The following is a 23,881-nucleotide window of genomic DNA, read 5'->3' as shown; positions in this document are numbered from 1 at the left end:
AATTAAAGAGATTTGAGATTTTAATTAGTTGTTATCCTAATTTTAATTTGGGATTTATGAGAATTGTGGAATCTGATTCGTATATGATTCTATTAAATATTTATTTTGCAATTAGAAATTAAGGATCCAAATGGCTTAAGGACGTGAATTTAAGAAGTTGAATCAATTTAATTTTTAATTACGGACTCATTTGGGAGTTTAATTAAATATTCGATTCAGTTTAGTAAAATTGAGATTCGATTAATTAGGTCCGAATTGGAGTTAATTAAGTTAATTAAATTATGAGGATTGAGAATTGTCATTATTACGAATTAAATTTATTTATGTGGTGTCCAATTTGAATATGTAATTTATTGACGGAAATTTAGAGTCTGATTAGAAATTGAAGGCCTAAATGGTTTGAGAAATCAAAATTGATGATGACAATAAGTTTAATTTAATATTTGGAGCCTTTTGGGAGTTTGATTAAAAAAAATCTGGTTCAGATTAATAAATTTAAATATAATTAATTGGGCTCTAAAGGAAGTCAAATTAGACTAATTAAATTAAGTGGGATTTATGATTAGTCATGATTGATTTAATTATGTGTTAATCAAGATTTATTACGACTAAGTGTTGCTTAATTAAATTAATTTTGATCATACATTAAATTGTAGAATAATCTAGAATTGGGTGTGTATGTGGGTGTGTGTGTGTTGAGAAAATCTGGGTGTGAAAGAAGGCTGTGTGTGTGTCTATTCATTGTATATACGTTGTATTAGATGGAGCCCATTGAATTCATTCTTTAACATTCAGGAAGAGAGAAATTGAGCCGTAAAGAGAGAAAGGCCGAGAGAGAGAGAGAGAGAGAGAAAAGAAGTAACTCAAGGCTTGAGAATTGAAGGAAGAACAAAGGAGAAGAGGGTTTTGTGGGATACCAAAATTCAAGCTAAAAATTGTGGAAAAATCATCTTAAGGTAAGAAATTTCATCCTCTTTCTAGTATAGTTTAAATAATCTAGACATAAATTGATTCAAGATGGATTTTGAGAGGATTAAAAATGAAGATTTGAAGATTAATTATATAAATTGACAGGAATTGGGTTTTGATGGTTGTTTTGGAGATTGAGATTTGAGTTAATCTAGGTTTGAATGTGATGTAAATTTGGAGATGTTGTAATTTTCATTGAAAGCTTTTCCTTAATTTAGGATCCTATTTTCTAATTGTTAGGATTGGAGGAAGGCGTTTCTAAACCACTTGGGCATTAATTCGTAGAGTTTCAAATCTACGCTTTTGCTAACTTGGAGGTGAGTATACTTACCATAGAAATTTACCTTATCTCTATCTTTAATACAAAGTTTGAAAATATTTTTGAATTAAAGGAAGTAACATATTGCATCATGATATATGTATAAGAAGAAAATCTATAAATTTATTGAGGTCAAATGTTGAGTTTAAATAAATATATGATTTCATTCGTATAATGAAACACTAATTTTTATGAGAATTTATTTAAGTTGAGTCCTTCAAAGTTTATGATGATGATGATTAAATGACAATGACACGTCATGCGAGAGTATTTATTTTTATTGATCATATAACAGAATATAGCCTTTGGGGACACAAGGGCCGAAATGCTTTGGGGTCCTGGGGACCGAAATGTTTTAAGGACCATAAGGGTCGTTGTACATAAAGGGTCCTAGGGACCGAAACATTAAAATGAGAATTGAAGTGCTACGATGACATGAGTTATGTTCCTATGGTTATGTTTTGGGTAACGGTACCGTCACCATGTAAGTCGCGAGGTAACGTGCCCTAAGGCTTTGTAGTGGTTCGTATGATAGACATGAAATCTTAATGTATTGAAAAGTTGTATTTTTGTTTACTTTCCTTATTCAAGTGTATTTTTCCTGCATTATGAGATTCTTTGAAAAAATCTTGATAACGGTTTATGCAAAATTTTCGCAATTTGTATAAATTTCAGTCCAATTAAGCTCTTGTGTTTATTATCTTATTTTGAACCCAATTGGAAGGAGCAAGCTTTTATAACTCCATGGGTTGGTATACTCATTGGGCTCTAGCTCATTCTTTTTTTTAATTATTTTTTCTTCAGATTCCTAGACTTTTGTGTGGCTCGCCTCAACTTGAAAGATTAGAGTTTCTGGAGAATCAAATGTGAACATCTGGTAGTTGAGGTTTTGCTTAGGGTCACTCTAGGATGTAGTTTTATCCCTTGTTTTATGAAGTAGGTTGATTGTAAATATTTGTTTTGTGAAGTTGGATGTATTGATGGATTCATGAATAGTATGTTTTATTTTGGGGGTAGTGGTGCATGGGAACTATCTTAGTAGCATGATGATACTTTTGTCTTTGAATAAATCATCTCATATATGTTGGCCAATCGAAGTGTCTTATGCACTATTGGTGGTGTCTTATGCACTATTGGTAATGCGATATAAGAATTATACAGGTGATTATTGTGTACAGGTGTTATAGCGTTGAAGTGCGCTCTCTTGGCGGGGGTTGCCTTGCCAAGATTGGGTCGTGAAAGTATCAATAAGTACAGATATTTCTAAAATGGTATTGTCTCGTGTTCAACACTATATTGAACACTAATACGACACTCTTTAGACATTTCTCAATATGTAGACATACATGAAATACATTAAAGTTTGAATAAAATACTTGAAATCTAGGTAGAAAATGAAAATTTATGCCAATTATCCTCCTTTAAACTTTAAAAAGTATAATTTTTACTTAAATATTGATATATATGACATATAATAATAATTATTTGTCCTTATATTTGAAATATAATAATTATAAAATTATAAATTTTGTACGTGTCCCCTACTTGTTATAGCTACATGTTTTAAACATTTTGTGTTATTGTTCGCATCTTGTATTACATGTCCTTGCTTCTTAGGTCTTGTATCACTTTATTGTTCGCAGAATTTTAATTTTATCAATTTCATCCCTAAAACACTTTAAGGCTATGCTTCATCTTCTTCTTCGGTCTTTAGGGAAGAAACTAATAAAATTAAAAACTATGAAAATCAAGGAGACGTGAAAAACATACTTCATGTAGCATAAATGTATTTTATTATCACCCTGTTAATGATTTTAGTGACCCATTTAAAATTGAATCAATGTGACTCAAATTAAAAACTTTAAGAACAAAATTAACAAAATCAAAACCTTAAAAATCATAGTGACATGGACCCCATTTTTTAGATACATAGGTGCATTTCTATCTTGAATCTTTATATATCTATTCAATCATTTTGACTTTAATCATATTTTCTTTCCACAAGATTCTGAACTTCAATGGGGGTGGGCGTGTGTTGAGTACGAATACATAAGCACAAAGCTGGGATGCAGAGTGGTGGAATTCAGCTCAATTTTTGTTTGTTAATGGATTGAAAGAGGCAGAGATAGAGCTCTCAGATGATGAGAATGAAGTCTGAGTTAATTAAGTACTTGCTCAAACATGCCAAATCATTGGAGAGAATGACGATCTTTTATTCACCTCATGACATCTCCAGATCAGTGAGATTATTAGTCAGAAATTAGAAGCTTTCACCAAGGCTTCATCTGCTGGTATTTATTTTCGTCCATGCTAAATTGTTTTTCTTTTTTTTATTTTCTATGATCCCTTTATGAAATTATCTACTGTTAATTCTACAATTAAGTTTTGTCATTAAGTTGGAAACAATAAAAAGAATTGTGATCATCATGGTTTTAAGTATCTTCATTTTGCTTTTTTGAAATCGATATACTTGGGTATATTGGTTGGAATGAAAATTATATGTGTATTGGTTGTTTTCAGATACATTTTTTTTATTAGCAAAGGAAAAATTCCATTAAAAATATACAAAGTGATGAAAATGCATTGACAGATTTAGATAGTGCAAACTCCCCTATTATTGCAGCTTGCAACTTCCCAACCAACGCCTCGGCCTCACAAGTTTTCAGATACATATTGATTCAATTTCCTAAGTCAGTTCACAAGTTGATACAATCGTTTTATAGTTAATCTGCTTTTTTCTTTTTGAGATCGATACGCTTGGATATACTAGTGAGAATGAAGACTGTGATTTGGTTATTTTTGGATATATATCATTTTAGTTTCGCGAGTCCATTCACAACTTGATATAACCGGTTTATAGTTAATATGCTTTTTGCTTTTTAAAATTGATACACTTAGTATGCTGGTGAGGATGAAAATTAGGTGTATCAATTTTTTTCAAATATTACTGATTCAGTTTCACGAGTCAGTTCACAACTTGATATAACTGTTTCACAATTTATGCAATCGGTTTGGTTGTTACAAAACTATCCTTTGCGGAAGATGGTTTTACAAAATTCAACTGTTTCATCTAGTTTCCAATCTGTATTGCTTAATTAGGGTTGTTAAAATAACCAAATTACTCAAGCTCGACTCATGTTCGGCTTGTTAAAAGCTTGTTCGAGACTGACTCATTATATAAACAATTCAAACTTAAACACAATTTTAAGCCCGTTAAATTTTTAAACAAAACTTGAACAAACAATTACTTAGCTTGATAAGCTTATATATCCATATAAAAAAAATAAAAATAAAAAATTCAAGTCACTTGAGCTTAACTTGTTATGCAAACAAGTCAAGTTTGAACATAATTTTAAGCTTATTAAGTTATCAAATCAAACTTGAATAATTTACTGCTTAGCTTATTGTTAGCCCTATGCTTAATACTATCAATTTCATTATAGGACAATGGATATCTCTTCAGAAATAAGGACAAGGCTATGCAAAATCTTACACCTTGCTTTATCAAAAATCTCGCGCATTGTTTTACTCTAGGCAAGCCAAAATTGCAAATATGGCCATCAAAATCAAGTAAAAGTTGAATGTCCCAAATGTGATAATATGTAATGTTGAATGTGGGTATATTAATACACAAATTAAACGAAGATTAATTCATAACCAATTGCTTTATAATCAAAAGTACAAAGAAACATGGAGCCATTATGCCATAGAATCCAATCCCTCCATAATCACAAGTATGAAGAGGGAAAACATGAAGGCAGTGCATAGAAAGTACTCCACTTTGTAGTTTCATTAGCATGAGTTCCTCTTGCATGTGTTTTATGTTTGTGTTTTTTTGTTTTGTTTTATTTTTTATTATTATTATTATTTTTTTATAACTGGGTGTATGGACCAATTTGCGCACAACTTGATTAATTCTGGAGCCTTGAAGTGAACAACCGGGAAAATCTCGAGTGACTCATTAAGGTGACTCGGATTCAAGATTTTAATCTTTTACTTAAGTTTTTACCACTTGGGTTTTATGTTTGTGTTGTTTGATGGGGACTTACAATTAAACACATGCTTGAAATATTGACGTAATGAATTTATCATTGACATTATTTATTGCTTGAAGAATTAAAAACAAAGGGATTGGAGATTTCTTTATTTATTGTCATAGTGTTCTTGTGGTATAAATACAGTCGTTTATAAACAAAGGCACCAAACAACATAAATAGGGCGGTTCATTAATTTTGCATTTGGAAGTAGATGTTAATGCATGTAAGTACCAACACCCACTTATCATATCATTCTATTAATAAAAGCAGTCTCCATGAATTGTCACATAGAATTATTAGTAGATATTGTTAGGTGAAAATTTTAATACAAAAATGTAATGAACATATATACAAGAGGAGCCATCAAGCAATAATTGTAACCACACCAGATCACAGCTCCTTGGAGCTAACAACAGAAAATTGGTTTTCCACAGAGAAAAATAAATCCAAAAGAATTCCAACCACAATTACCCTTATTGCAATGTTGTTAATATTGTACCAAATAGCGTAGTACCAATTTCATTGTTGGTACCATATTGATCAGTGCATTTCAACATACTAGTTTGAATTTATGGTATAACTAGATTTAGAAGAGTCTTCAAATAAACAATTTTAAAAATTAACATCAGTTACTTATTGGGAAAATTCAATACTACAAGTGCTTAGTTATGAGACTTTCGTCATATTTGTGATGAATTTGATTATGAAAGTATGCTGGTTGGTTATGAAACTTTTGTCAATTTTTTTTTTTTTTTGTGGTTATGACCCTAATTAGTTTTGTTATGAGATTTTGTGGTATTCTGTTATGAGTCAAAGTGATCTTAGTTATAAAATTTTGTGATGTTTTATTATGAATTAAAGTGAGCTTGGTTGCAAGTGACTTGCGATTTTTTTTTTTTTATAATTTTTTTTTTATATATATATAAACCAATTTAGTTTTGTCATAGTCCAAATTAATGGAAATTATGAAATTGTGACTGAAATTTTAAGTGCATAAAATATGCCCTTTTAAGAGTGTATATCAATACATTCACACTTACTAACCATACTTCATCAATTTTTATCATACGATATGCCACACATAAAAGAGATGCACCATACATACAAGATATATGAGATATGTATCAAACATGTATTTTAGCAATCAGCTTGAGCCGTCTTTTTTCTTGGTACACAGTATGAGCCGTCTTGGTCTTCCAGTAACTACAATGGGACAACACAATGAAGTTCAGAGAGATGCTGCTGTGCCTTTGGGCATAACATTCTGTTGTGAGGGCTTGTGGAAGTTTATCCCGGACATATTTTGATAATCCAAACTATTCATATTATACGGTTCGTCAAATAGATTATTCATAATAAAGAATATAAAAAAAAAAAAAAAAAAAACCAATTTAATTGGATATATGTAGCCCTACAACAAAAGCGCATTTGGTTTTTAAAAAATAAACGGTTAATATGGTTTTAATAATTTTTTTAAAAACAAGTAGGGCTTGATCATTGGGCAACGAATATTCGATTAACTTAATTTTTTGTAAGGGCGATATACTCGACAAACCCTACAATATGAACGGTTTAAATCATCAAAATAGACCTAAGATAAACTCCCACAAGCCCTCACAGCAACAACCCCATTCCCATGAAGTTCATGCCAAGAGTTTAAATCTACCTAAATTATTCTGTATTAGCAATACTACAAATTCACGAACAAATTATCAAGAAAGTATTCAGAAAAATATATTTATTTATCACAATCATTCTAAATAAGGCTCACATGACACGAACTTTAAATTTATACTATATAACTCATTACAATCATTCTAAATAAGGCTCACATGACACGAACTTTAAATTTACACTATATAACTCATTTCAAGATAAATTTTGAAATATCTTTTCATGGTCCATGGTATTTCTGATTGTGGTTGGGGAAGCAATTTCAAAATCCCCCAAGTCCCCTTCATAATTTGAGGAAGTAGGCATTACCCATATAGGGAAGGGGCAGTCAATTGGACTTTGTAGCACCAAACTAACTACTACCAACACTATTACATTTGTTTTTTAGGCAAATACATTGTTTGATGTGGGGATTAGTATATAAAGTGTCTTGAAAATATTAAAATAATTAAAATATATATTTTAAAATAAATGAAGAGTGTTATGAAACTAAGGAAAAATGTAGTAATTTCTACACTTGTTTTTTTCTTGTATTTCTTAGACATTTGTTAACAAGACCTTCGTTCTAAAAGCATTACAATCAAGCAAAAAATGTGAGGGAAACACATACACTTAGTATTAATTTCAACCTATTATACACTTAGTATTAATTTCAACCTATTAAGCAATCTCGGCTTTCTAGTAATCTTTTCTTTCTTTGAGAATAGAGACCATGTAACATTGCTCACATATATTTTTGACAAATGAAAAATAACAACTCACATTTATATCTCTCATCTCTTAATCACCTAACAAATGTGAGTCACCATATCAAACGGGTAATTTTACGTCATTAGTTTGGACTACCACGTCAATAATGTCACATTTATACTACAAGAAAATACACTTTCAGTGACTAAAAATGCCGACTACAAAAAATTTAGTTGCCAAAAGTATACACTTTAGCTACTAAAAGAAAATTTGGTCGGCAAATGTGCACACTTCAGTGACTAAAAAAAATTGGTCGGCAAAGGTACAATCTTCAGCTACAAAAATAATTTAGCCGGCATTTATTTTACTTGTGGCGATTAATTGAGTTTCAGTCATTGCACATAGGGTTTTGGAAGACCAAAAAAATATTTGATCCCTAAATGTACAATCTTTAGCTACTAAAAATAATTTAGTTGGTATTTGTTTTACTTTTGCCAACTAATTGAGTTTTAGTCATTGAAAATAGAGTTGTGGGCCACTGAACAAAAATTTGGTCACTAAATATACAATCTTTAACTACTAAAAATAATTTAGTCGGTATTTATTTTGCTTTTAGCGACTAAATTTTAGTCGGCAATTGCAGTTCACCTAATTTCAAGTAAGTCACAATACAATTCTCTCTTTTATTTTCCTTTTTCAAATATATGTTATTAGAGGTTTAAAATAATATTTTCAGATGTGTTGTAATGGTGTTCTTGTATTAGAATTGAAAAGAACTGAGCCTTATTCCACTCTTACTCTGTTTTCTCTAAATCAATGCAAAATTATCTTTTTCTATACTTATTTCTCATAATTTCTAAAGGAACACCTTCAATCTAAATTTCTGAATTTAATATATACTATTTAGCATGTTTTTATTATAAAACAAGTGAAAAATTATCTTTGGTTATCCTCTTTTCTTACCTTCACTTTTATTTCAAGCTTTGTGCTCAAAGAACCAAATTTTCAAGCAACTTGCGAAAATTCTAGAAAAATATAGAAAAAATTTCCTGACCTAATTTTTATCTCAAAAACTTCCTTAAAGGGTTAACTTTCATGTAAAATTAGTTTCATTGAAAAAGAGTGAACAGTTTGAAAGAAAATCCAATTTGTGTAACGATCAACGAATCTGGACAGCGCTAGAGTATTTCTTGAAGAACTAAAAATCTAGAAAAGCTATCCCACTTCCGAAAAATATTCTGAAAATTAGATAAAATTTTCTACGAACTATAGGAAGACCAAGCTCGGGAAAAATCAACAATGGTTCTTTTAATTTTAATTCTTAAATGCTACCGAATCTAGAAATTTATTTTTCCCCTGGTGTTCTATGCTCTTATCTTTATAAATGTACTTATTAGTTTGTCATGATGTCTTGGTATGATATTACATATGTCATGATTATATATATAACTTTTATTTTAATCTTTTGATGATGCTCATACTTATGCAAATTTATTTATTTATTTTTTATTTGCTTATGCTAACCAACTTAAAACATTAATCTAAACGGAAAACTTAATAGGGTGCATGAGTATTTTTACGAGATAATGTTATGTTTAAATTGAATTGATTAGCAAGAGGTGCTCCCTTTTGAAAGGTAAAGTCTTGCTCAAGTGGTTGTTTTAGAACCCTTGAACGGAGTGACTATATTTGAACCCTAAGTGATTTTGGTGAGGAGGGAATGAACAAAGTCCTTATTTTACCGTCTCTTTTGAAGACCTCTGTTGGCACTACGCGGTATGTAACCGCTGGTAGGCATCGAGAGTAAGGTCTGCAAAGTAACAAAAGAAAGGGGATACCAAATAATCCGTCTCCAATTCTTGCGATTGAAAGGATGAAATCTCTTTGGAGAATTTCTAAACTACTAACAACTAACTTTGTAACCTTTGTTATTTACTTGAATATCATATTTCTTTCTCCTATTATTTTAATTCCTATCGTGTATTAGATTGGAAAAAAAAAAAAACATGTGCATTTATTAGGCATTCAAAACTCATGACGTTTCATACCAGGTATCAAAGAAACTTACGAGACCGACGAAGAGCCAAAGACATTTGAAGACTTGTGTCTATTTCAAAAAAAGTTAGAAGTCATTTTGCTTATAAGCCTATTTGTACTTTTATTTTTATTTTTTTATAATTTCAATAGTAATGGAACTCATTTTGTGATTTAACATTGTAGAAAATTGAGGAAATGAACAGTGAAATGCCCTAAAAGCTAAAGTACTTTCTTGAATAAGAATGAGATTATGCGGGATTTACACCAAGATGCCTACATAAGGAAAAAAATTAATATTTGCATTAATCTTAATTCACATATATATAGGATTGTACAGTAAAAATTTTAAAACACATAAATTAGCTTAGATATGAAAGAGAATTTTAAAATATTCTAAAACCCCCAAAAAAATCAACGAATAAGAATAGTCCCATTGCATGTTGAAGAAATTATGAAATCCTAATCATTTCAGTTACAAATAGATACATACACATGCATATATAGATATATGAGCAGTAATCTATTATTTAGAAGGGGTATATGATCGTATGACAATAATTAATTTGAAAATTAAAATGTAAATAAGACAGAAACAAAATTATTAAAGGTTTCACATTTTGTGTTTGCCATTTTACATATATGCACACCAATTTTTTGATATATTCTTAAAATAATAAAAAAATAAAAATAAAATAAAAAGTTGAACCTCACACATGATTAATATTTACAGAAATATACATATAAAGCACAAAAACAGAATGATAAACCAGCAAGAGCTTGTCTGACAACTGAGAACAGAAAAGATAAACCCAGAGAAAACAAAGCCAAACCCACAAACCCTTATACGGTGATAAAAGTGCAAATGCAAAAGAAAATAAAAAATGGAAAACCCCAAACTAAAGCAACCATTCTTACAACACGAAGTCAGATTATGTAAAGAAACTGAACGAAAGTGAATAACAAGACACAAACAAAAAAAGAGAAGCAACTCATCTCCGATATGGTTTCTCACCACCATCATCGTGCAGAGAGAGAGATGCTACTAAGAGATATAGAGAGACAAGATTAGGTGATTGTTTGATTCAATTGTTGAACCGCGAGAGAAGATTTTGCAAGCCATGTCAAAGAAGACGCTCATCCATTCTCCAGAGCAAAATAAAAAAATAATACAAGAAAGTGGCTTCCTAAGAAGGTCCTTGCCATTTCCCAAGACAAAAAGAAGACGTGGACGGTTGTCACTCACACTTTGTGAATCAAGCAGTTAAAAAAGGTACTAAAAAAAATATATATATATACATATAAACAAGCACAGTTTTCACTTTGGTAGCAATTTACAAAATAGTCCACAATGTTAAGAGCAGATGAGAGTGTTTCACTGAACAAGCAACAAGGGCAGAAAAGACCCAAAAAAAGAGAGCCATATGTCCTGTAGCAATGCATACTCCCTCTTATATTATAGGAGTACATGATAAAACAACACAATCCAAGATGAGCAATGAGCAATGAGCAATGAGCAAATGAGCAATGCATACTTTGGAGACTTCAATAATAGTGCTATTCCACCCTAACCTTCACTACTTCACCCAACTCAATAATAGTGCCATTCCACAAAAACAGTAGTTCAATGATCAAAAAATGGACATACTTGGTTATGTAATCCAATTTCAATGTATAGTACTTAACCTGATATCTTTAATTACTGTCAGTCACTCTTAGGTCTCAGGAAGCCATATCAACTTTCCGGTATTAATTGAGGAAATGGAGTAAGAAAAAAATACTATACACAAAAAGAAGAAAAAGAAAAAAGCATTTACTTTTTCTGATAAGAAAAAGAAAGAAACATTTACATTCTTTCACATTGAATGGAAAATGCAAAAACCATCACCAACCTCCAAGATGAGCAATGAGCAATGGTAAAGCAGTCAATAAAGCTTTAGTTTCTTCTGGCTTTCCTGCTGCTATGTTTGTAAAACACCAGGCTGCTTCAAGCAACTGCAGTACGAAAAACAAGAGAGCAAAAGAGAGAATTAACTTTTTTTCTGACAAAAAAAAAAACGCACAAACAGTGCTTCTTACAGGGACGCAAGCAAGCCCCATCATTTACAAATTGACAGATTCATATGTTCATAACTTCAGTTACTCTCTTTTTTTCTGAGGATTGGAAGGTTAAACTCATTTCCTGAGACTTCAGTATTGTGGAAAATTAGGATTATGTTGTTTTATCATGGGTTTATAGCTTTTTATGTTTACTCATGTGTATCATGGCTCAAATAATCCACACTTTGGTCGTCAAAGAAGTTTTCCTTTCCAATCATATAAATAAAAAGACAACTGACTTATGACCAAAATGACATTTCCCCTGCCTTGATTATGCATCATGAATGCTTCTAAAAGCAATCTCTCAAACTGTTCTAAAAGCAATCTCTTAACTTTGGCATATGCTTCTTGCCCATAACATGAAAGGGGGGCGTGATTCTATCACTTAGAAAATGTGTGATTGCGTTTGGTAAAGTTTTGTAAATATGATTTGAGAATATGAGTTGTATTTTGACTTTGTGAGTTGTGAAATTATGATTTGATTGTAGAAAATTTATTTGGTTCTGGTTTTTGAATAAAGTGTTGAATTGAGTTTTGAATTGTATGTGGAATTGAGTTTTGAAAGTTTGATGTGACATGTGAAATAAGAAAATTAGTTTGGTGATGAATTTTTAAAATAGTTTTCAAACCTTAATTCAACCCATAATTGATAATCATACACACAACTCATAACTTGATATCTGTATTTTTGATCAACAGTCATAACCAAACTATTTTTAAAATACTCAAATAAAAAATGATTTTTTTTTCAATTAATTGTTTTTAAGTAATTTTTTTGAATAATTTTTTTTTCAAATAACTTCTACGTTAATTATTTTATGTCCATTAATTTTTCTATCAATTCATTTTTTAGGCCTTATAAACATTAAAAATATTTTTAAATTATTTAGAAAAATAAAATATTAAAAATATTTCGAAAAATAAAATATTAAAAATATTCCGAAAATCAAAATATTAAAAATATTCTGAAAATCAAAATATTTACAATTAAAATATCAAAATATTAAAATATTTTTATGAAAATTAAAATATTAAAAATATTCCTATAAAATATTTAAAATAAAAAAATAAAAAATATTTAAAATAAAAATTAAGTTGTTTTTGAATTTTGAAAAGAGTTTGAATTGTGTTTTTGGTTATGAGTTTTGAAAAGTAATGATTATAGTTTGAAATGAGTTTTGAGCAATGAGTGTAGAATTATGATTTAAAAACTGCAACCAAATACCACACTCAAATCAGTGATGCACTATGTTTTGAAATCTAAACCAAACAGAGCGTGTATTTTTTAGCCATACGAGTTGAGGTCCCATTTCATTTTAACCCACAAAAATGATACCTATCATAAACAAGTTTTATTATCAATATCATTAATCTGTAAAGAGTGCATCCAATTTCATCTCAACAAGTAAATTACATGGATTGAAAGGAAGTTTCTTAGAATAAAGTTCCACCAATTTTCATATGATCCAAAAGTGTGACACCATATGATTTGTGCACTTTATTTTCAATAGCTGAATTCAACAACTGGAATTGAAGTCTATTAAAGAAGGGGTTTGGTAGAGTTTTACTAAGGATATATTGAGTATTGCTAAGGATAACCCACTGCTGGCAGAGTTATTAAAGAAGCCTGTCTCCAATTAGGCAGGGTATATTGAGTATTGCTAAGTATAACCCACTGCTGGTGGAGTTTTACTTGGAAAATGCAAGAGTAAGGACTGGGAATGGGGAAAGAACAAAATTTTGGTCTGATAAGTGGTGCAATAATAGATTGCTCAGTGAGGAATTTCCAAGATTGTTCCAGTTATCAGAGGACAAGGAGGATTCTGTCATGCAGTATAGGAGAGTCTGGTCTGCATTAGTGAGCTGGTGGGATGTGTGTTGGGTAGTCCCTAGTTCTATTGAAGCCTTGCTACAATGGTGGGATGGGGTGAAGCTCAAGATGAAGGAGAGGAAAATTTGGAATATGGTGCCACTTGTGATGCTGTGGTCAGTTTGGAAGTTGAGGAATGACATGGTGTTTAATGGGGGCCATCCCAATTTATAAATAATAACAAAATTTAAAAGAAAATCCAATCTTATAATCTTAAAAATAAAAACACAAACAGATAGGAACATTTAAAAAAAAAATTGAAGATGAGCAATTATGAGAAGAGAAATACATTAAATAAATGTACAATTAGCTATCTTAAAAATGCATGCTCGATACACCTCAGCAATTTACAATATGACACATGTTGAAATAAATTTAGATTTAACAAAAATATACCAACAAAATAGCATGGAAGTGACAAAAAAACTCTTATCTTAAGAAAAGAAACTTGATCATGCTAATAATAGCACAGATGAAAAAAAAAAAAAAAACCTATGAAGCAATTTCCTCGCATGATGTTCAAAGTGAACTATATAAGCAGCCAATCTGAATTAACTCTTTGAGTTGAACCATACCAATTTAGTTGTTCACCCTTTGTTTCCCCCTATGGTTATTTATTTTCTTCTATGCAAAGCACAAACATTTAGAAAGATAAAACAAATCAGATGTGTGAGCTAAAGAATAAAAATAATCTGGAACAACGTAACCAGCATTGTGAAAATGAAACAAACAACATATAAAAACTTTTAGCACATACTACTCACAATCACCCAAGAAGAAATCTAACATTGGAGAATATAATATCTTAAAAATAAGAATAATTTAGAGGCAACAAATGAATTGGTATGAATAAATGTCTGCAAGAACTGAAAATTTTAGTAGCCTACCTGAAAGTCCATTCTGTCAGTAAACCCACCATGTCCAGGAATATACTATCACCAAAATCCTGCAATAATTGAGGAAGAAAGCAAATGAACACTCACTATGGATCTCATTTGGATGCTGATACAAATTTATAAATTTGAGCAAAGAAATAGTGAACAAGATGCACCTTAATTTGAAAACTCTCTTCAAGCCACTTGCAAAAAATAACTATAGTGCTATAATTGATGCAAATAAACCCAGGCACAAAGCATACCATTGAACAGGCAAAAGTGCTGATATTTCTTTCCAATGAAACTGTAGAATTCAATGAAACAAGACATCATAATAATTTCAAAAAATTTATGATAAATCAAAGATAAAATAATTTAAAACATTTATAAGAAAAATTCAAAAGAAAATCACAATTAAGGGAAATGTAGAATCCAAGGAATGATATTCATCAAGAGCTAGTGGACCTACACTCAGTTATGACTATATATTTTCAACTTGCATTAAGATTCAATATAGATGGAATCATGCATATGAATCTTTTATTTCCTTGGGCAACACAAGAATTCAGGTTCCTATTGAAAACAATCTTAAACTTGCATTATTAATTTACAGCCAATTGTGTAATGAAAATTTTAGAACACTGATATCACATATTCTATTTCTCACAAAATAGCGAACATCCATGAACAAAAAAATAAAATAAAATCAAGGTATACTACGAAAAGTAACAACTTCAATGGAAGAGAAGAAAAGATAGTAGAAAATTGAGGAAATGGTTAGTGAGATGCCCTAAAAGCTAAAGTTCTTCCTTGAATAAGAATGAGAATATGCGGGATTTACACCAAGATGCCTACATAAAGGAAAAAATTAATATTTGCATTAATCCTAATTCACATATATACAGGATTGTACAGTAAAAATTTTAAAACACATAAATTAGCTTACATAGGAAAGAGAGAAAATTTTAAAATATTCTAAAACCCCCAAAGAAAATCAACGAATAAGAATGGTCCCATTGCATGTTGAAGAAATTATGAAATCCTAATAATTTCAGTTACAAATGGATACATACACATGCATATGTAGATATATAAGCAGTAATCTATTATTTTGAAGGGGGATACGATCGTATGGAAATAATTAATTTGAATAATACAATGTAAATAAGATAGAAACAAAATTATTAAAGGTTTCAAATTTTGTGTTTGCTTTTTTACATATATGTAATTGACACCGATTTTTTGATTAATTCTTTAAAAAATAAATAAATAAATAAATAAAAAAACCTCACTCATGATTAATATTTACAAAAACATACATATAAAGCACAAAAACAGAATGATAAACCAGCAAGAGCTTGTCTGACAACTGAGAACAGAAAAGATAAACCTAGAGAAAACAAAGCCAAACCCACAAACCCTTATCCGGCAAAAAAAGTGCGAATGCAAAAGAAAATAAAAAATGAAAAACCCCAAACTAAAGCAGCCATTCTTACTACCCGAAGTCAGATTATGTAAAGAAACTGAACGAAAGTGAATAACAAGACACATTCATAGAGACAAAATAAAGAGAAGCAACTCATCTCCGATAGGGTTTCTCACCACCATCATCGTTCAGAGAGAGAAAGAGACGCTACTAAGAGATATAGAGAGACAAGATTCGGTGATTGTTCGATTCAATTATTGAACCGCGAGAGAAGATTTTGCAAGCCATGTCAAAGAAGACGCTCATCCATTCTTCAGAGCAAAATAAAAAAATAATACAAGAAACTGGCTTCCCAAGAAGGTCCTTGTCATTTCCCAAGGCAAAAAGGAAAAAAAAAAAACAAAAACAAAAACAAAAACACAGTTTTCACTTTGGTAGCAATTTACGAAGTAGTCCACAATGTAAAAGCAGAGGAGAGTGTTTCACTGAACAAGCAACAAGAGCAGAAACGACCAAAAAAAAGAGAGCCATATGTACTGTAGCAATGCATACTCCCTCTTATATTATAGGAGTACATGATAAAACAACATAATCCAAGATGAGCAATGAGCAATGCAGACTTTGGAGACTTCAATAATAGTGCTATTCCACCCTAACCTTCACTACTTCACCTAACTCAATAATAGTGCCATTCCACAAAATCAGCAGTTCAATGATCAAAAAATGGACATACTTGGTTATGTCATCCAATTTCAATGTATAGTACTTAACCTGGCATCTTTAATTACTGTCAGTCACTCTTAGGTCTCAGAAAGCCATAACAACTTTCTTGTATTAATTTATGAAGAGGAAATGGAGAAAGAAAAAAAAATACTACACACAAAAAGAAGAAGAAAAAGAAAAAAGCGTTTACTTTTTCTGATAAGAAAAAGAAACATTTACATTCTTTCACATTGAATGGAAAATGCAGAAACCATCACCAACCTCCAAGATGAGCAATGAGCAATGAGCAATGAGCAATGGTAAAGCAGTCAACAAAGCTTTAGTTTCTTCTGGCTTTCCTGCCGCTATGTTTGTAAAACACCAGGCTGCTTTAAGCAACTGCAGTACGACAAACAAGAGAGAGCAAAAGAGAGAGGTAACTTTTTTCTGACAAAAAAAAAAAAAAAACACGCACAAACAGTGCTTCTTACAGGGATGCAAGCAAGCCCCATCATTTACAGATTGACAGATTCATATGTTCATAACTTCGGGTACTCTTTTTTCTGAGGACTGGAAGGTTACACTCATTTCCTGAGACTTCAGTATTGTGGAGAATTAGGATTATGTTGTTTATCATGGGTTTATAGCTTTTTATGTTTACTCGTGTGTGTCATGGCTCAAATAATCCACACTTTGGTCGTCAAAGAAGTTTTCCTTTCCAATCATATAAATAAAAAGACAACTGACTTTAGACCAAAATGACATTTCCTCTGCCTTGATTATGCATCATGAATGCTTCTAAAAGCAATCTCTCAAACTGTTCTAAAAGAAATCTCATGACTTTGGCATATGCTTCTTGCCCATAACAAGAAAGGGGGCGTGATTCCATCACTTAGAAAATGTGTATTTTTTAGCCATACAAGTTGAGGTCCCATTCCATTTTAACCCACAAAAATGATACCTACCATAAACAAGTTTTATTATCGATATCATTAATTTGTAAAGAGTGCATCCAATTTCATCTCAACAAGTAAATTACATGGATTGAAAGGAAGTTTCTTAGAATAAAGTTCCACCAATTTTAATATGATCCAAAAGTGTGACACCATGTGATTTGTGCACTTTATTTTCAATAGCTGAATTCAACAACTGGAATTGAAGTCTATTAAAGAAGGTGTTTGGTAGAGTTTTACTAAGGATATATTGAGTATTGCTGAGGATGGCAGAGTTATTAAAGAATTGCTAAGGATAACGCACTGCTGGTAGAGTTTTGCTTGGAAAATGCAGGAGTAAGGACTGGAAATGGGGAAAGAACAAAATTTTGGTCTGATAAGTGGTGCAATAATAGATTGCTCAGTGAGGAATTTCCAAGATTGTTCGAATTATCAAAGCACAAGGAGGATTCTGTCATGCAGTATAGGAGAGTCTGGTCTGCATTAGTGAGCTGGTGGGATGTGTGTTGGGTAGTCCCTAGGTCTATTGAAGCCTTGCTACAATGGTGGGATGGGGTGAAGCTCAAGATGAAGGAAAGGAAAATTTGGAATATGGTGCCACTAGTGATGCTGTGGTCAGTTTGGAAGTTGAGGAATGACATGGTGTTCAATGGGGGCCATCCCAATTTATAAATAATAATAAATTTAAAACAAAACCAATGAATCTTATAATCTTAAAAATAAAAACACAAACTGATAGGAACATTAAAAAAAAAAATAAAAAAAAAAAGAAAGAAAGAAAAAAGTAGAAGATGAGCAATTATGAGAAGAAAAATACATTAAATATATGTACAAATAGCTATCTTAAAAATGCATGCTTAATACACCTTAGCAATTTACATTATGACACATGTTGAAATAAATTTAGATTTAACAAAAATATACCAACAAAATAGCATGGAAGTGACACAAAAATCTTATCTTAAGAAAAGAAACTTGATCATGCTAATAATAGAACTGATGAAAAAAAAAAAAAAAAAAAAAAAAAAAGACCTATGAAACAATTTCCTCGCATGATGTTCAAAGTGAGCTATATAAGCAGCAAATCTGAATTAACTCCTTCAGTTGAACCATACCAATTTAGTAGTTCACCCTTTGTTTCCCTATGGTTATTTATTTCCTTCTATGCAAAGCACAAACATTTAGAAAGATAAAACAAATCAGATGTGCGAGCTAAAGAATAAAAATAATCTGGAACAACATAACCAGCATTGTGAAAATGAAACAATATATAAAAACTTTTAGCACATACTGCTCACAATCAGCCAAAGAAGAAATCTAACATTGGAGAATATAATATCTTAAGAATAAGAATAATTTAGATAAGATGAGTGTAGTTGAGATGAGAATGCTAAGGTGGATGTGTGGCAAGACTAGACAAGGCAGAATTAGGAATGAGTGTATTCGGGAATGGGTAGGAGTAGCACCGATACAAGATAAATTGAGAGAGAATCGATTGAGATGGTTTGGTTATATTCAACGGAACCCAACAGAGGTAGTAGTGAAGAGATGCGATACTGTAACGATAGATGGAAGTATTAGGGGACAGGGTAGGCCTACATTAACATTGGTTAGCGTTGTAAATAGAGATATAAATCTACTTAATTTGACTAACGAAATGGCCTTTGGTGGGGCCACGTGGAGAAGAAAGATTCATGTAGCCGACCTCATTTGATTGGACTTAAGGCTTGGTTTGGTTTGGTTTGGTTTGGTTTAAATGTCTGCAAGAACTGAAAATTTTAGTAGCCAACCTGACAGTCCATTCTGTCAGTAAACCCACCATGTCTAGGAATATACTATCACCAAAATCCTACAATAATCGAGGAAGAAAGCAAATGAACACTTACTATGGATCTCATTTGGATGCTGATACAAATTTATAAATTTGAGCAAAGAAATAGTGAACAAGATGCACCTTAATTTGAAAAGCTCTCTTCAAGCCACTTGCAAAAAATAACCCCTAAAGTGCTATAATTGATGCAAATAAACCCAGGCACAAAGCATACCATTGAATAGGCAAAAGTGCTGATATTTCTTTCCAATGAAACTGTAGAATTCAATGAAACAAGACATCATAATAATTTCAAAAAATTTATGATAAATCAAAGATAAAATAATTTAAAACATTTATAAGAAAAATTCAAAAGAAAATCACAATTAAGGGAAATGTAGAATCCAAGAAATGATATTCATCAAAAGCTAGTGGACCTACACTCAGATATGACTATATATTTTCAACTTGCATTAAGATTCAATACAGATGGAGTCATGGATATGAATCTTTTATTTCCTTGGGCAACACAAGAATTCAGGTTCCTATTGAAATCAATCTTACACTTGCATTATTAATTTACAGCTAGTGGTGTAATGAAAATTTTAGAACACTGATATCATATATTATATTTCTCACAAAATAGCGAACATCCATGAACAAAAAAATAAAATAAAATCAAGGTTTACTAAGAAAAGTAAGAACTTCAATGGAAGAAAAGAAAAGATAGCAGAAAATTGAGGATATGGTTAGTGAGATGCCCTAAAAGCTAAAGTTCTTTCTTGAATAAAAAGAGAATATGCGGGATTTACACCAAGATGCCTACATAAGGAAAAAAATTAATATTTGCATTAATCTTAATTCACATATATACAGGATTGTATAATAAAAATTTTAAAACAAATAAATTAGCTTAGATAGGAAAAAGAGAAAATTTTAAAATATTCTAAAACCCCCAAAGAAAATCAACGAATAAGAATGGTCCCATTGCATGTTGAAGAAAATATCAAATTCTAATAATTTCAGTTACAAATAGATACATAAACATGCATATAAAGATATATAAGCATTAATCTGTTATTTAGAAGGGGGATCCGATCGTATGACAATAATTAATTTGAATAATAAAATGTAAATAAGATAGAAACAAAATTATTAAAGGTTTCACATTTGTGTTTGCTTTTTTACATATATGCACACCGATTTTTTGATTTATTCTTTAGAAAAAAAAAAGGGGGTTGAACCTCACTCATGATTAATATCTACAGAAATATACATATAAAGCACAAAAACAGAATGATAAACCAGCAAAATAAGGAAAACCAGCAAGGGCTTGTCTAACAACTGAGAACAGAAAAGATAAACCCAGAGAAAACAAAGCCAAACCCACAAACCCTTATCCGGCGAAAAAAGTGCGAATGCAAAAGAAAATAAAAAATGGAAAACCCCAAACTAAAGAAAGTGAACGAAAGTAAATAACAAGACACATTCATAGAGACAAAAAAAAGAGAAGCAACTCATCTCCAATAGGGTTTCTCACCACCATCATCGTCCAGAGAGAAAGAGACGCTACTGAGAGATATAGAGAGACAGGATTCGGCGATTGTTCGATTCGATTGTTGAACCGCGAGAGAAGATTTTGCAAGCCATGTCAAAGAAGACGCTCATCCATTCTCCAAAGCAAAATAAAAAAATAATACAAGAAATTTGCTTCCCAAGAAGGTCCTTGCCCTTTCCCAAGACAAAAAGAAGACGTGGACGGTTGTCGTTCACACTTTGTGAATCAAGCAGTTAAAAAAGGTACTAAAAATATATAATAATAATAATAATAATAAAAACACAGTTTTCACTTTGATATCAATTTACAAAGGTCATGTTTGATTCCATAAAATTAATAGTGAGGTATTAATAATCCTATTAAATTAGTGTGGTATTCACAATCCTACCCCTACTCCATTACTAATAATCCTACAAATTTATTGGATTAATTATCCATTGGATTAATAATCCTAAAACAAAATGTCAAAACAAACATGAGATAATTGGGCACACGGATTAATAATCCCAATCCCATGTTCTAATCCTTCCAATCAAACATGCCAAAAGAGTAATGCTACGTAGTTCGAATTGTGCTCCAAATCCCCCTAATTTACGAAACGACGTCGTTTCGTTGTTTTTATTTATTTTTATTTTTTCAGTCAGAAAATTAGAAGAAGAAAGAAAGAAAAGAAGAAGAGAGAAAGAAGAAGAGAAGAAGGCAGAGGCGGAGGAAGAAGGCATAGTCGGAGGCGACGGCGGCCGGGCGGACCTGCGACGATCGGCGGACCTGCGACGATCGAACGATCGGTCGGAATGTAGGGACCTCTGCGTGTGTGTGTCTCCATTCCCTCTTCTCTCTTCTCTCCCTCTCTGTTTCCCTCTCTCCCTCTCTCTCTCTTGCCTTCACCCTCTTTTCCGCCTCTTTTCTCTCCGTTTCCCTCTGTTTCCATTTTCGGGGGATTCGGAGGAGCTCGTTCGAGCTCCCAAGCTTTATCCATTTACAAAATAGTCCACAATGTTAAAAGCAGATGAGAGTGGGGGTGTTTGGTGGGGCTTTTTTGAGCCAATTTACAACTTCTGACTTTTAAAAAGTTATTTTGAACTGTTTGGTTAAATTTATTTCAAATAGCTTCTGATTCTAACAACTTATTTTAAGTCAAAAAAGTTGATTCTGTGAAGCTGTTCATCCATTACTTCTGATTATCAGATTCTGCTGTGGACATGTTAATTCACGATTATACTTTTAGATTTTTTTATTTTTTATTTTTTTAAAAATAGAAAAAGACTCAAATGGACTATAAAATATTATTATTATTTTTTATGAGAAATGTAGACAAATAGTGAATAATAAAAAATAAAAATTAATTGAAAAAACTACTTCACAGCTTATTTAACAAACACTACTCAGCAACTTAAATCTATAATCTAACAGTTACACCAAACAGATTAACAACTTCTGATTAAAGTCATAATCTATAATCTGTTAAGTTATAATCTATAATCTGTTTTAACAGCTACACCAAACAACACAAGTGGGGGTGTTTGGTGGGCTTTTTTGAGCCAGCTTATGGTTTCTGATTTTTAAAAAGTTATTTTGGATTGTTTGGTTAAACTTATTTCAAACAGTTTCTGATTTTAACAACTTATTTTAAGTCAAAAAAGTTGATTCTGAGAAGCTGTTCACCCATTGCTTCTGATTATCAGCTTCTGCTGTAAACATGTTAATTTACGGTTATACTCTTAGATTTTTTTATTTTTTATTTTTTTAAAAATAGAAAAACACCCAACTGGACTATAAAATATTATTATTATTTTTGATGAAAAATGTAGACAAATAGTGAATAATAAAAAATAAAAGTTAATTGAAAAAGCTACTTCGCAGCTTATTTAACAAACACTTAGCAACTTAAATCTATAATCCAACAGTTATACCAAACAGATTAACAGCTTCTGATTAAAGTCATAATCTATAATCTGTTAAGTTATAATTTATAATATGTTTTAACAGCTATACCAAACAGCACTAGTGTTTCACTGAACAAGCAACAAGGGCAGAAACAACCAAAAAAAAGAGAGTCATATGTACTGTAGCAATGCATACTCCCTGTTATATTGTTGGGCTGCGTTGGTTTGATTTTTTTATTTTTTTTTTCAAAGGGTGGTTATGTGTAGGAGTGTGCCAAAATATTAGACATTCCACACTAACTCAATCAATTTTATTACCTAACCAGTCCAACCGAGGCTGAGTTGGTACGGGATGTCTAATTTTTTGGCACACCACTACACATAACTACTCTTTCAAAAAAAAAAAAAAAACAACAACAACTAAACCAATACAGCCCCTCCAAAAAAAAAAAAGGAAAAGAGAGCGAGCGTCGACAATTCGAGGCCCCTAGCATCACCATGTTTAAAAAATCTAATTAAAAGTAAATATATTATTGTAATAATGTATATATAATCACACATTAATTAGAAGGTGATTAAAAAAAAGGAAAAGAAAGGAATTGTCGAGACATTCGAGCCTCGACAATTCGAGGCCCCTAGCATCACCATGTTTAAAAAATCTGATTAAAAGTAAATATATTATTGCAGTAGTGTATATATAATCACACGTTAATTAGAATGTGTGATTAAAAAAAAGATATAATGACACTTAATTGAAAAGTGACATAAAAAATAAATATAATCACATGTTAATTAGAATGTGTGATTAAAAAATATATATATATAATCACACTTAATTGAAAAGTGATATAAAAAATAAATATTATCACACTCAATCAAATCAAGTGTAATTAAAATATAAATCTAATTTTTTTATCACACTTCCAATAAAAGTGAGATATTTTCATTTGTCAAAGTATGATCTTTAACTATTTTTGT

General features: G+C 31.1%; 2 long non-coding RNA genes across 13 annotated transcripts; one reads left to right on the top strand and one right to left on the bottom strand.

The window, feature by feature from the left end:
- The first annotated feature begins 769 nt into the window (after nt 1-769).
- On the top strand, nt 770-3,785 carry LOC145794779 (uncharacterized). The gene is made up of 4 exons (XR_014334729.1): nt 770-956; nt 1,210-1,286; nt 2,093-2,154; nt 3,294-3,785. It is a non-coding gene; the product is annotated as an uncharacterized LOC145794779 (long non-coding RNA).
- A 7,482-nt stretch (nt 3,786-11,267) lies between these two features.
- LOC114265295 (uncharacterized) lies at nt 11,268-21,225 on the bottom strand. Of its 12 annotated transcripts, XR_014336070.1 has the most exons (7): nt 21,000-21,225; nt 19,604-19,735; nt 19,440-19,498; nt 16,908-17,095; nt 14,745-14,872; nt 14,610-14,639; nt 11,268-11,718 (listed from the first exon to the last, which is right to left on the bottom strand). It is a non-coding gene; the product is annotated as an uncharacterized LOC114265295 (long non-coding RNA). The 12 variants fall into 12 exon arrangements; XR_014336076.1 differs by lacking the exon at nt 19,440-19,498 and having other exon boundaries at nt 14,581-14,639; nt 16,979-17,095; nt 19,695-19,735; XR_014336074.1 differs by lacking the exon at nt 21,000-21,225 and having other exon boundaries at nt 14,581-14,639; nt 16,937-17,095; nt 19,604-20,984.
- Nucleotides 21,226-23,881: the final 2,656 nt, after the last annotated feature.

Source organism: Camellia sinensis, chromosome 7 (assembly GCF_055761805.1).
Source record: "Camellia sinensis isolate YWXY chromosome 7, ASM5576180v1, whole genome shotgun sequence".
Taxonomy (NCBI): Eukaryota; Viridiplantae; Streptophyta; class Magnoliopsida; order Ericales; family Theaceae; genus Camellia; species Camellia sinensis.
This window is presented reverse-complemented; position numbering and strand designations above follow the sequence as displayed.